This window comes from Nansenia antarctica, assembly GCF_963989245.1.
Source record: "Nansenia antarctica genome assembly, chromosome: 19".
NCBI classification, from domain to species: domain Eukaryota; kingdom Metazoa; phylum Chordata; class Actinopteri; order Argentiniformes; family Microstomatidae; genus Nansenia; species Nansenia antarctica.
The window spans coordinates 1831114-1846515 of NC_137692.1; the positions used below are offsets into that span (position 1 = coordinate 1831114).

General features: G+C 47.8%; 1 pseudogene across 1 annotated transcript; it reads left to right on the forward strand.

Annotated features, from left to right (window-relative positions):
- The first annotated feature begins 919 nt into the window (after positions 1-919).
- Positions 920-11858, forward strand: LOC308174257 (F-box DNA helicase 1-like; annotated as a pseudogene). Its single transcript has 6 exons — positions 920-1060; positions 1788-2035; positions 2132-2589; positions 9144-9445; positions 9747-11132; positions 11579-11858. The product of its transcript is annotated as an F-box DNA helicase 1-like (transcript).
- The last annotated feature ends 3544 nt before the right edge of the window (positions 11859-15402 follow it).

Genomic DNA, 15402 nt, shown 5'->3' on the forward strand with positions numbered 1-15402 from the left:
AATCTGTTTGAAAGAGGTGCCATTTGGCGATGTATTTATGTGGGCATGATCTCTTAGTCTTTAGGCACGGACAGTGCCAGGTGTTCTTTTTGATGTCATACGACACCATGACTCTTCCCAAACGACTGTAATATGAAAGTGTGGGTTCATAAACTGATATGTACTTTTTGGACTGAGGGGCTCCAACTTCAGTGTGCACAGAGAGAGGCATTTTGTTGTTTTCTGCAAGCTTTTGTCGAGTGAGGCAGAGCTGTTTTTTGTCTTCCCCAAACCACTTGCTGGTAACCATCTCTTTAAGGGTTCCCTCATGAAGTACCGGAGGAGAAGCATATGATGTACAGTATCCTATAGATTTCAGGTGTATGCATTGAAAAGAGACTAATCCACTCCTCCATGCAAACTCCATGTTCTTTTGGCACTCTGCAGATTCACATGAAACATGTTGATTTTCCCCCCATACTTTTAATTGGGCATGCAGAGGAGTGCTGGCACCATGAAACGTCTTAAGGACAGCATAGATCCCATTGATAGGATCTATACAGTCACTTTGAAGGTGGGAAGTTGCTGTTATGTCCTTCTGCTATGTTAAGATGGCAGATAGGACATTTTTGTTTTGATTGCTGATGATGTACCCTTTTCATCTGTCCACCCGGGGGGGTTGGCATTACATCACCATGTTAAGGCAATAAATGACAGAATGGCGGTATTGGGAAGCCTCGAGGAAACCAATGATGGCGTTGCCATTAACATTTTATATCCTGATGGGAGATTGGCAACAAGGACATTTCAACTGTCTCAGCCATTCCAGGTAATTTTTATTTGTAGTCATCCAATAATCATTAACTTTTCTTTCATTGTGAAGGAAAAATAATCAGATATTTTCCTGCAGCATCTCGTTGCCTTTGCGGGGAGCGATGCCATGGCATCCGAGATATTCACTCTGCAGCTGGCAATGACATCGACAGCCATCTCCAGCAGCTGCAGAGGGGATCTCAAGGACCATGGCATCGCTGGTCCCTGCACCATATATGTCTCGTGGCTGTCGAGCAATCAAGTCCAGGTAAGGCAATGCCCTGAACTTTAAGTGTTCATAATCTGTATACAGCTATATGATTGTGTATAATAAATGTTATGCACACATACACACGTTCTGGAGTCTCAAATCAGTAGATCTCTTGAACTCATAACTTTCAGGAGTTGCTGGCATCACCACCTGCCAGTCCATCTCCTCCTCCCAGTCCATCTCCACCTCCCAGTCCTCCTCCTCCTCCCAGTCCATCTCCACCTCCCAGTCCTCCTCCTCCTCCTCACAGTCCATCTCCTCCTCCTCCTCCTCCTCCTCCACCTCACAGTCTAACACCACCTCCCACTCTGTGAGTAATGACTGTTGGCTTTACATAGATAATTAAGAAGGATTGAGAGGGATGTTGTGGCTTTAATGAGTAATATGCTAAGAACAGTTACTGTTACATGATTGATAAGAACTAAATACACTAAACACCTTTGGATTCAAACAGAAGAGCTGATCTTCAATATCTAACATTAGTACAACAGTTTACCACCAAATCTTGCTAATTGCATTATTCCATTGTAAGATGCAACATGTAAGACTGTTCCTTATATTTTTGCGCCTGGTGCTGCAGTCGTCTGATAAGGAGCTAGCGGCGGGGAAGAGGGCGCTGAGCGAGGGGGGGGAGGAGCAGCGCAGGGAGGCGGCCCAGGCCTCCAGCAGCCTCATCAGCACACAGCTGCAGCTGCTGGAGTTGGAGAAGCTCTTGGGGGAGTAGAGGTCCCTGCAGGACGCGTACGACCAGCTCCAGGCCGAGGCCACGTTTGAGGCGGACGAGTCCAGACAGCAGCTGGAGGAGAGGCAGAGGGAGGTCACCGCCCAGAGAGGACAGATCACGGAGCTGACCGCCTCCCTCCAGACTGAGAGGGACCACAGCAGCAGCCTGACCTCCCAGTCCAGACAGGACAAGGAGAGCACCTCCAAAGAGCTCCTACAGGCTCTAGAGCAGAACACTCTGCTGAGGAGGTAGGTGGCTGACCTGATGACTCAAAACCAACAGCAGGTTTCCAACAATGCAAGTCTTGATCAAAACGTGACAACTGACAATGGAACCATCACAAGCCTCGAGCAAAAGATTGAGCAAGACAAAGGGTTCGTGCTGGAGCTGATGAACCAGACCCGGGAGCTCCGCAGTGAGCTGACCCAGAAGGACCAGAACCTGGCCCTGCTGTCAGGAGACGTTAGTGACATCACGGCTAAGTGCAGCGCTGCGTGCTCTGAGAGGGAGCAGGTCCAGGAGCACAACTCCAGGATGCAGGCTGAGCTCCAGGCCTTCAAGGAGGTGGAGGATAGGAGGGTGGCATCCAACCAGATAGAGGTGGAGGTGTTGCAGGAGGAGGTGGTGTACGCCACGGAGGAGGTGGAGCTGCTGACCAAGGTGCTGGGGGAGCAGACGGCCCTCCTCCAGGCCTCCCAGGACCAGACCGCCCTGAGGGACACCACCATACACACCCTGCAGGACCAGTTACAGATGCTCCTCTCAGAGCTGAACGCAGAGAGGGCGACCAAGAACGCCCTCTGTGGGGAGACAGTCTTGTATGCTCCTAACTTTAACATTCCTTTTTCTCTGCAGACAGACGCATCGGATAGAGGGCTGGGGGCGGTGCTGACCCAGCAGGTGGTGGGAGCCGACCGTCCGGTGCTGTACCTGAGCCGAAAGCTGTCGGAGCGGGAGGGCAGGTACAGCACGGTGGAGAAGGAGTGCCTGGCCATCATAGACCACCTGTTGGCTGACATCAAGAAGGGCTATGCACTAAGGAAGACCACCAGGGCCCAGGCAGACAGGGCCAGCCTGCCCTCTAATGACAAGAAAAGGGATAGCACCCAGCCTGGTGAGCCCCTTTTTAGTTCAGTAGAATCTCTTTCTGAGAGTGTATATTTTCTACATATAGAACATATAGGACCCATATATAACAACATCTGTAGTTCATTGTTTCCCTCTCCTCTACCCTAGAACATGCCAAGCTTGAGCGATCATCAGCCGTAGATACCCAAGATGGCATAGAAGTGGACAAGGTGGCATCAACCATTCAGCAAGAATCGCAGGACAGACTGCCACACACAGGGGAGTCCACATCAGGCCTTCCAACAGGACTCAAACTGGATTCATCAGAGACCATCGCCCCACTCAATCCTGGATTGGATCCCCTGCTCAAGGAGGGATCTTCAGAGAGAGATGAGGGCATGGCTACTGAATCCGGGGTTGAGGTTAAGGATGTGAACCGTAACGAATTATCCTCTACTGGGGATGCTACTAGGGAAGGAAACACAGAAACAAAGGTGATGGATCAGAGAGGGGCTGATGGAACGGTGGTGGATGGGTGTCCAGTGTCAGCACCTACCTTGGCCACAGTTGACGGAGACACAAAGTCCAAAGAAAAGACTGTCGTTGGGAGGGGGATGATGAGCTGATTACGGACAGGTGTCAGTGATCAGACTCGTTATCCCACTGGTCTATTTAACCTGTGTGTGTTTGTTCCCTCGGGAGAAAGGAGGAGGCAGGAAATACCTGCCACACAGGGCGAGAGAGAGAGAGAGAGAGCCACGGCAGCAGCAGCAGCAGATCCCGAAAGGGGGTGTGTAGCGGAGACTCCGCGGAGAACTATCCCGGAAGGGGAACAGCTGGGCGGGACGCGCAGGAGCGGCCGCGCGCCAGTGGAGTTCGAGCGGAGATTATTATTATTATTATTTGGGAACATCTCTCTCTCCAGCACGCCTGTGACAGTGACCACCTGTGCAACTCAATAAAATACGTGCTTGTTACACCGTTCCTCTGTGTCGACCTCCCTCTGTGCCTAGAGACCTTTACAATTACTTTTCGTCTCCTTCCTTCTTGCTAGTCTTTGCAGCCTAGAATATGACACACCCATTGACAACGTCACGGTTCTAGTTTTTGGTTCACGCTGAGAACCACTATTTTCTGGTTCCAGCTGCGAACCAACTTTTCATCTTTCACTTCTTTTCACTTTTCCGGAATCGTAATGTACATCCAGGTACTAACCCGGCCCAACCCTGCTTAGCTTCTGAAGTCGGACGAGAGAATAATGTCACCGATCATCCGTATGGAACAACCGTGGGCACCTCCACACGCTACCCACGAGCGAGACTGCCCTGCCCGATCGGACCCTTTTTCGGGAGCGGGGAACATAGGACCCTTTTTCGGGAGGGAGCTAAGGTACCGGGGAACATAGGTACACTCCCCCTGTTGCATAATAGGGATGACATTTATCCGACTTGCTCCAAAAATTTGAGAGTTACAAGTCATGAGATCGAGGCTCATACCAGTTTTAGAGTGAGGCGCTGTGCAACCACGCAGTCACTTCTTACCTATTGTTAGTTACTGTATGTATCAAAATCTGGAGATGCGGTCATGGGATTGTAGCCATTTGTGTCACGTTCTAATGCTTTGGTCTGCATATCGGAATCTGATGTAACGATCTGACTTTTCTTTCAGAAAATGTGAATACATTTCTGCGTTGTTGAAAACATCGCTAGTCAACTAACACAGCTTGTTTTGTGAGCCTGCTAACAATGTAAAGTAGTGTGGTAGTTAAGCAGGTAGCAGTGGGGATTACTCACTGAATCCATTGCGTTGCAGTATTTTGGCGTTTGTGTTGTGATTCTCAACAATATTGAAACGTAGTTCCGTGTTTAAAAAAAAAGTCTGAACATTTTGATTGGTTGCCGATATGCGGACCAAAAGACTAGAACGTTTCACATTTTATTTAAAAAAAAATCTCCAAATTATTACTTTGCCCCTTGAAATATCTTCCTCTGGTTTAAATGGCGAAGAAGCTGTTCAAGGCACCAGGGGGGTATTCCACGTATGTTGATTAGCAGATTAGCGTTTAATTTTATTTTTTTTAAAGCCTGCATGGTTGGAGCAACTCGATTGGGATTCAAGCCTCAACTGATCATAGTTATTTTAAGATGGGGGTTCGAATCCTGCTTCTGACATACACTTTTTTTCTGCATTTCGTTGTCTGATGCTTGTATGCAATAACAATAAAGTTGAATCTAATCTAAAAATGTATGACTAAAATGATGGTGTAGGCTAATTTAACTACAATGGCGTTTGAAAGCTTTCTGACTAGTAAATGAACTAGCATTTTAACTGGACCCTGGATTTGGCATACATTATTATTTCTTATGATTACTGATGGATAGATGATTCACTTACTTAGACAGATGTATTTATTGTAAATCTTTTTTTGCATGAAGGCTTCTGTTAAATGTAAAAACTATAAACATTAAATTAAAGCCCACCTCTTTCTCCTGAGGCAAGGATGCTGCCTACACACCTGCACCAGAGACACCGCTCTGTGTTTTATAATGCACAATGACACACATACATCTTTTTACACCCTTTTATCTACCTACCTACATCTATATCTATCTATCTATCAAACTGTCTATATATATATAATTATCTATCGTCTATCTATCTCGTAAAAGGTGGGACCTAATATTTCCCAAAAGTCACTTGAGGAACTGTCATTAGGGATTTTGTTTCCGCATGTGAGACATGTTTGCGCATCTAACTTAAACCAGACCATAAACCTGGTCATCTAACTTAAACCAGACCATAAACTTGGTCATCTAACTTAAACCAGACCATAAACCTGGTCATCTAACTTAAACCAGACCATAAACCTGGTCATCTAACTTAAACCAGACCATAAACCTGGTCATCTAACTTAAACCAGACCATAAACCTGGTCATCTAACTTAAACCAGACCATAAACCTGGTCATCTAACTTAAACCAGACCATAAACCTGGTCGCTACCAGTTTGGTTTGTTCGTTTGTACCGGTTTGTTCTGAAGGATTGGTTGCATAGCAACGCAACAACAGCAAATTATTTCAGCCACATTCAGGGAATGGAACTCAATTTGAAATGATCGTAAATTATGAAAACACGCCTGAATTACTTGTAGTCGAGTTTCATAATATGAAATACCCCCCTTAATATAAGAGTGATTGATGTTCTACGTAATGTGTATGATTGGTAAACCAGCAGTTTTATTGACAAATAAATGTACCTCATAGTAGAATTGTTGAAAAGAACACCACATGCTTACAGATGTGACGTTATATGTCCTACATGTACAACAACGATAATGAAATACAACAATAATGTCCATATAGAAAACTATGCGTTTCCACTGAACTAAATAATATTGTTGAGAGGAATTTGATGAGTACTATGAGCAATGGCATTGCTTATTTGATGATTTGGAAGTCAACCCCCACCCCTTCCCCCTGGATCAGAAATCCAATATTATCTTCATTCCAGGAAAGGAAAGCATAATAATATTATAAAGTGCCACCCACACAACCAGATGAAACAGTCCTACTATTCAACATTACAATGAAATATCTGGCATGAAACTCCATCACGTCAATCCAAATATCTATAGAAGGAGAACAACTTTCATTGCCAACACATAATACTTTTTTACGGTCTATTTGACCATAACGCAAAACACTTAGAAAACAGCGAGCTAGTCGTCTTCCATCTATCTTATAGACAGCATGTAGTTGTTTGAAGTCTGAGGTCATGTTCTCACATGAAAGTCCGAATCGAGACCCGGAGCAAGTGGATGAGTTAACAACATTGTTGCATAAATTATTTCTCTGATTTGCGTTCTCACAGCCTTTCATGTAAACGAAGTAACATACGCAATCAAAGCAACAGACGTGGTAGTTGATTGGTCAGATTGATTGATTGCCCGTTGTCCCGCTCTTATACAGATCAATTGACTCTTAACACACCTCACACCACAGGATAATCTTATAGGATAAGAGCCATCCGATAATCGGGCGTTTTCTGTCTTTGGTCGGAAGGGGGAAAATCGGCCCGATTATCTTTGTGTGTACCCGGCTTTAGTTGGCACTGTATCTGGGATGTGATGCTGCTGTTGCTGCAGTGTGAACTAGTGATGGGTATAGGCCCTAGGCCTAATGGATTTATTAGCCCCCCACTCAGTATCACCACCAGCCGCCACTGCTGGCCTCAATGTCAATGTTTGGTCCTTGTGATGGCTTGGTGTATGATGTGGACCCAGGTGCAATACAGGACAAGGAGTAGATAGTAGGCAACGATTGGCTAAACAAAGTTATCTTTACTGAGGCTATGTCCACACCAATACGTTTTTTTGATAAACGTTTTCCGTATATAAAAATATCACCTTCCACACGAGCACGTTTATAAAAATATCTGCATCCACATGCATACTGAGTTAGATGCGGGGCAGCTCTTACGAAGTATGTTAGTTACTTTTCTGTTCTGTATGTGTGCACAGTTGTGGCACTGCCACATGTGTCATAAATGTATATGGTGCACTATATTTAATTACCCAGAAAATAACTTATGAAAGGGGTTATTGAAATGAAATGTCCTCAAAGTTGTATATGGTGTGGGTAAATGAAAAAGGTTTTGTGCAATTGCCTTTTTGGGGGGGTTTAATTAGGACTGATCAGTCTCGTTGCGCCGTGCGTTTTTTCCATCCTGCGTTGGATTATATGACTTTGATTCAGCCTGGAACCCTGTGGACGGGCCTAATAGGCTAGGGTTGTTGAGACTCATTTTCTTTGATCCAGCTATAGTTCGCATTGCGGACAAACGGGACTGGTTAGGGATTGCTATTTGTGTTGTATATCGTTGTTATGAACTTTCATGTGATTTGGAAATACAGTTTACTGATGATTCAAGCCATTGTTTTCATGTCATATATCAATTTATTACTTTAGCAGAGGGAAGTTAACTCTATCCATAAAAGAATCCGAGTTTGCTATGGCACAGATTTGTTCACTACAGGTCTGATTGTTATAGATGGTGGCCAGTACGGGTACGGAATATATCCATTCACTATATTTGTTATTTTCCTTGAAGTAATTTTGATGTTGACTGTGCACTAGAAGTTTATGTCCTGTGATTGTTGTTGGGATAACAGTGCATAATAATACATGGTAAAAAAATAAAAATAAAATAAAATAAATAAATACAAGATATATATTTAATTAGAGAGAGAGGTCAGAATGAGTGATCAGGAAATCGACGAGCCTGTGGCAGAGGAGCTACCAGGCCACACAGATGACCGGTCAGCTACGTCTTCCCCCACAGGAAGTATTGTTCCTCCAGAGCTCAGGGACCATTGGGTAACAAGACGAAACCCTGTAGGGGAAGTAACATCACTGCTGAGCTCACTATACATATCCCATGAGGATGAAGCAGACGGGGTAGAGGAAGATGAGGGGGAGGAGGACGATGCCAAGGAAGATGCATCCACCTCCATACTCATAGCCCTCAATGAAACGGTTGGTCTGTTTACCGACAAAGTGAATGACCTGGAGGAGAGATTCAACTCATCAGTGGACAGTGCTATAAACAGGGAAGCAGGTCTAAGGGAGTATGTGACCAGGGAAATGGAAGACATGGAATCATGGGTCGTGACCTCTTTTAAACATCTTGATGAGCAAATAGTTGCTTGTCTCAGGAGGCGGGATGAGACGTGGAAAGCAGAGACTCAACGGATGATTCGTGCCTACACCCCTGCTATTCAGAGGACATTCCCCTACACTAGTCATTCCCCTGGCCAAGTCGCTGTTAGCTCAATCCAAGCCCATCCATCCAGCTATGGCCTGCAGAGTAGCTCAGTCCAGGCCCAAGCTCATCTCCCTAGCAATGCCCCTGTGAGTCAAGGCCCAAGTAGCTCTATTAGACACACACCATTTTCCTCCAGCCTGACCTCTCAGGGCCAAACCTCTGCAGGGCGTGGCACTAGCCTCCCCTCACCACCAGGTGTCACCCCTGGCCGAACCTCTATTGGGATGGGCACTAGCCTCCCCTCCACACTAGGGGTCAGCTTCGGCCAACCCTCTCTGGTGATTGACACTAGCCTCTCCCCACCACTAGGGGTTCCTCTCAGCCAAGCAGCTGGTGGGCCTGTACACTTTACTAAGCCTCCTATCAGGATGGACTTCCCAGTCTTTGGGGGTTCAAGGGAAGTATCAGATGTGATGAACTTTATTGAGAAGTGTGAAACATTTCTATCGATCAGACCGCTCTCAGATCCAGAACTCATTGGAACGCTGTCCATTGTTCTCAAAGGACCAGCCCACAGCTGGTGGACCGTGGAAAAAAAGAAGGTCCGCAACTGGACAGAGTTTAAAGAAGCCTTCCATGGTGCATTTCTTACCTCTGATTACAAGACGGAGGTGGAGGAGAAACTGAGGGATATGGTCCAGACCCCCACCCAATGTCTGCGAGATGTTGCATATGACTATCGTGCACTCTGCTTGAGGTGGAAGTCTGATATTTCAGAGAAGGAGCTGGTGAGAAAAATCCTCAACAACTGTAACCCCAGGATGATGGTAAGGAAAGGCCAAGCGGAGGCACCTCAGCGCTGGGGAGTGTGGTAGTCTGGGGAGCAGCGCCCAGGGCACCCATGCCCTCACACAGCCCCATTCCGTTGTCCATGGCAACCCTATTCCTAACCTCTTACCGAGAACCCCCACCAAAAAGAAGAGGAGAGAATCTGCTAGATTACTAGCTAGATCTAGTAATCTAGACGTGACGGGTAGAGTCAGGGTCGTCAGTCCTCAGAAGGCCGCCCAGCCTTCCACCCCTGTAAAGACAGAAACACCCCATGCAGTGTTCACTCCAAAACAAAAGGAACCAGAGCCGGAGGAGGAGGCGTTTACCACACCCATGAAGGAGGAGCCTCCATTAGAAATGATGGACTGTCTGGAGGGGCTGACGGAGGCCATGTACGGGGACGACGAGGAGTTTGAGCGCTCCTCCTCCTTGGGAGCAGGACAGGAGGATCCAGGCTGTGTGTTCCAGCAGGAGGAGGACGAGGTGGACGCTCTTCCCGACGCCCACTACGGCCTCCTGGGCACCAGCCAGGCCCTGGTCCAGCCCCAGGGCCACATGGAGGACCTCCCGGGGGAGATACTGATGCTGGTGTTTGGTCTCCTCCCTGCCGAGGACCTCTATCGTCACGTGGGCCTGGTCTGTCACCGCTGGAGGGAGATCGTCACCCAGCCTCTGTTTGTTCCATGGAAGAAGCTGTATTACCGTTACCAGAAAAGAGAGAGAGAGGCCGTTCGGGAGATCAGCTGCATTCTGAAGGCCAACAGCATCACCAAGGAGGACGACCTGAGTGTCATCAACCTTGTCAGGTTCATGGCAGTCCAGTATAAGCCCAGGGAGAGGGTGGAGGCTGCCGCGGTGCTGCAGAGTTGAGGAGCCACAGTCTCTTCCCCCAGGCGGAGGCCTGCCTCAAACACAGGCTCCCTCAACTAGAGGGCATGGAGGAGGGTCCTAACCCGTGGGCGGCCATGACTCTGGTCCTCGTGCTGAGTGACGGAGTGGGGGACGTCCAGGCCCTGGTGGCCCGGCTGAGGCGCTGCCTGGCCTCACACACCGCCATCACAGAGTACCTCAGCGCCGTGGCAACCCTGCTGCTCGCCATGAGGAACAACAACATCAGCATCAGCAACAGGTGGCACTACAACATCTTCTATGTCCTCCACCTGATGGAGAACGCCCCCCCCTCAGCCGTCACCAGCCAGAGCGGCCCCATGTTACACAGGAGACCCCAGTGTCAGGTGACCCACGAACAGCAGCAGATCCTGAACCATGACATCCAGAGCGGCCACGTGGTTAAGATCATGGCCTTTGCAGGCACTGGGAAGACCACCACACTGGTGAGGTATGCCCAGCAGAGGCCACACCTCCGTTTCCTGTACGTGGCCTTCAACAAGTCGGTTGCCATGGCGGCGCAGCGGTTGTTTCCCTCCAACGTAGACTGCCGGACGGTTCACTCCATGGCCTTTGCAGCCGTTGGCAAGAAGTATCAGGAGAAGAAGAAGCTGTCGTTCAACGTGAAGCCCTTCTCGGTGGCCTGGGTCCTGCCCAGGGGCGCGGCGGCTTCGTCAACGCCAAGGTGGTCACCCAGACCCTCACCGCCTACATGGCCTCGGCCGACACGCACATCACCCCGGAGCACGTCCCCGCGAGGTACAAGAACACGAAAGGGAACATGCAGATAACCAGCGAGGAACAGACCCCCATGACTTGTCCTATCAGCATTGGTTAAACACTGTGTTAGATCTAGCCAAACTAGAAAGGTCCGTGGCCAGCATGCATAGCGCTCAGGCAAAGAATATTAGTTTATGGACTTCCTTTATAGAATGTATGCAGAGGTGATATGCGTAACTAATGGTTTGTAATGGGGTGGGTATTGATATTTGAATATTATAGTATTTAATGTTTTATGTTTATCCTATTAAGTTTATTTATTTTATTTGGTGGCATTTATGTTGAGCTGGTTTAAATCCTTCTTGAGGGTTTTTGGGCGGAGTAAGACCTTGGTGTGGGAGGGTGGGTAGGGGGAATGTATGCAGGTATGAAATGATGTGTATTTTGGTAATTGTTTTGTCATTGTCCTTTGTGTGTTTGTACATAAAATCAAAATAAAAAATTGATCACAAAAAAACCAGCGAGGAACAGAAGAGGTTGTTTGTGAATGACGCCCAGGAGATCTGGGACAGAATGGTGGACTTGGGACACAGGAGCAGAGATTCAGGATACCACATGTGCGCTGACGGCTATCTGAAGCTGTGGCAGCTAGAGAGGCCGTGTCTGGACAAGTATGATGCTATCTTTATTGACGAGGCCCAAGACTGCACGCCAGCCATCATGGGCATCATGTTGTCTCAGTGTTGTGGGAAGATCCTGGTTGGAGACCCGTGGATTTCACACAATCTTTCTCGTGTTTAAACGGCAGTGTAAAACACCCGAAGGTGACTGGCGAGCTGGTAATACCTTAAATTAGGTACATCTAAGCCCCCATCTGTGCCTACCATTTGAAGTTTTGCCAGTTTTAGCCTGGGCCTCCTCTTACTCCACTTTTATGTGTGGGGGTGTTACGTCCACATGTGTCCTTGTTGTGTTTCCTTCCCTTCTGTGTTCTCCTCTATCATTCTCCATCCAGGTATTGTCAATTGGCCAATCATTCCCTCATTCATCATCCCACTCCCATCCAATCAGAAGGCTGCCCATTCTCCAATCAGAGGGCTGCCCGTCTGTTTAAATGCTCCTCCTTGTCTCCCATTGTTAGTTGACTGTTTGGTTGTGTTTTGTTTGTTAGTTTGTCTTGATTCAGTGTAAAAGTGTTGGTTTAAAAGCAGGAGAACTTTGTCAAAAGTTAAAGTAATATTTAGAGGCTCGCGCCCCGTTCAGCTGGGTGCCCCGGCAGATGCTGAGTGGAGACGCTGCGGAGGAAGAGGGGGAGAGCGACGGAGATACCCCTTCTTTCTCCTCCACTCTGGCTGCTTAAGGAGTTTCATATTCATTCTTGAGGCTTGCCTTTGCTCGCTGGCTGTCTGGGGAACTAGAACTGCCTCTCTTGTGCCTTGTGTTCCAGGCACAGAAAGCAGTCTGGTAGTGGGTCAAAACAACAGAAAATGCTGGATTTCTAAGAAGGGCAGATGACTTTGCAGGGAAAGCAGTTTGTTCTGACGTTATGCCTGTTAGCTAAAGTGTGCCTAAGCAATTAAATTACTTCTTGCCTGCTAGCCTCCTTCCAAGTTGGCCTTTATGTGTTGTTTCATTCCTGTGTTTAAGATTGAAGACAATGAAGAGAAGAAGAATGTTGACTTGTTTGATATTTTATTTAAGATGTACATAATTATTTTATGGAAATGTAATCAATTGTTAAATAAATGAATGCACATTGTGGCTGTTAATAAATATCCTTATTACATAACACCTGTAATATTTTGTTACTTCTTCTTCTCCCTAGCGAACATAGAACGTAACAATTCTCCAATCAGAGGGCTGCCCGTCTGTTTAAATGCTCCTCCTTGTCTCCCATTGTTAGTTGACTGTTTGGTTGTGTTTTGTTTGTTAGTTTGTCTTGATTCAGTGTAAAAGTGTTGGTTTAAAAGCAGGAGAACTTTGTCAAAAGTTAAAGTAATATTTAGAGGCTGTTAGAGAAGAGGGACAGGGATTGTGTGACAAAATGGCTGCTAAATCATCTCTCCCAGAGGAGGATTTCTCCTGTCCTGTGTGCTGTGACATCTTTAAAGATCCTGTCATCCTGTCCTGTAGTCACAGCTTCTGTAAAGCCTGTCTGCAGGAATACTGGGAACACAAGGAATCTCGGGAATGTCCAGTCTGTAGGAGAAGATCCTCAAAGCATGAGCCTCTTACCTTTAACCTAGCTCTAAAGAACGTGTGTGAGGCCTTCTTACAGGAGAGAAGTCAGAGAGCTGAGGCAGGGTCTGAGGTGCTGTGCAGTCTGCACGGTGAGAAACTCAAGCTCTTCTGTCTGGATGATAAACAGCCCATCTGTGTGGTGTGTCAGGCCTCAAAGAAACACAAATCTCATGACTGTGTCCCAGTAGACGAGGCTGCACAGGAACATAAGGAGGAACTCCAGACAGCTCTGAAACCCTTACAGGAGAAGCTGGAGGTCTTTAACAAAGTTAAACAAACCTGTGATGAAACATCAGAGCACATTAAGAGCCAGGCCCAGCACACAGAGAGACAGATTAAGGAGGGGTTTGATTGATTGATTGATTGATTGATTGAAAACCTTTATTGTCCCCAATGGGGAAATTTTGTTGTCAAACAGCTCAGTTAGGGCAGAAAACATTCAGTACAGAAAACAGAAAAACATTCAATAAAAAAACATAAAACAGTGCAGGCTCAATAAGTAAAAAGTTCCAAAAGTTCCATCTCCAGGTCTCCCCCACCCTGCAGGGCCTGGTTGTAGAGTCGGAGTGCAGCTGGAATAAAGGACTGTCCAAATCTTTTTGTACTTTGACGGGGGAGAACAAATCTGTGGCTGAACTTGCTCCTCATCCCTGCCAGCTCGCAGTACATCGGGTGGGAGGGATTGGCCAGCATGGCCGCCAGTTTTTTCCCCATCCTCTGTTCTGCCACCACCTCTAGGCTGTCCAGCCCGGTCCCCACCACAGAGCTGGCCTTCTTCACCAGTTTGTTTAGCTTCGCAGCATCCCTGGCACAGATGTTTCCACCCCAGCAGGCCACGGCGAAGAACAGAACGCTGGCAACCACCGACTGATAAAACATTTGCAGCAGCTTGTTGCAGACACCGAAAGACCTCAGCCTTCTCAGGAAAAACAGTCTGCTCTGCCCTTTCCTGAGAAGAGCCTCGGTGTTGTCAGTCCAGTCCAGTTTGTTATTAATTTGTACTCCCAGGTACCTGTAGGAGTCCACCCTCTCGACTTCCACCCCCTTGATGGTGATGGGGGCTGGGGTCCTTCTCTTCCTCCTAAAATCCACCACCAACTCCTTTGTTTTGCTGGTGTTAAGCAAAAGGTAGTTGGTGTCGCACCACTGCACGAAGCTCTCCACCAGGGCCCTGTACTCCTCATCCCTGTCGTCTGTGATGTAACCGACGATAGAGGAGTCATCCGAAAACTTCTGCAGGTGGCACTGGTCGGAGCTAAACTGGAAGTCGGAGGTATAGAGGGTGAAGAGAAAGGGTGACAGAACAGTTCCCTGGGGGGCACCGGTGTTGCACACCACCACCTCAGACTGACAGCCCTGCAGTCTCACATACTGACGCCTGTCTGTGAGGTAGTTGTGGATCCAAGCCGTCAGGGAGTCCTCCACACACATCACTGCTAGTTTGTCAGCCAGCAGTGATGGCTTGATAGTGTTAAATGCACTGGAGAAGTCGAAGAACATGGTCCTCACCATGCTCTGTGGCCTCTCCAGGTGTGTGTAGGCCCTGTGCAGCATGTAAATGATGGCGTCCTCCACCCCCATGCTCTCCTGGTATGCAAACTGCCGGGGGTCCAGGAAGTCCTTCACCTGGGGCTTAAGGTGTTGCAGCACTAGCCTCTCCAGGATCTTCATGACCTGTGGTGTCAGGGCGACAGGTCTGTAGTCGTTTGGGGTGCTGGGCCGTCCCTTCTTTGGCACTGGGACGATGCAAGAGGTCTTCCAGAGCTGTGGCACCCTCCTCAGTCTTAGAGATAGACTGAAGAGATGTTGGAATGTGTCCGCCAGCTCTCCAGCACACACCTTCAGAACCCTGGGGTTGATGTTGTCTGGACCTCTGGACTTGTTCACATTCACCCTGGAAAGCTGCCTTCTCACCTGCTCAGATGTTATAAAGCTGTGAGTACCGGTGTCTCCAGGTGTGAAGCATGCTCCCTGGCTCCTGGTGTTGGTAAGGGGAGGCAGTTGCTGCTGGGGTGCTGCTGGGGTGTCAGGGGGAGTGGGGGCTACTGTTGCCAGGGGTGCGGTACATTGGAGAGGGGAGGAGAGGGTCGGCTGTGGGGGGTGA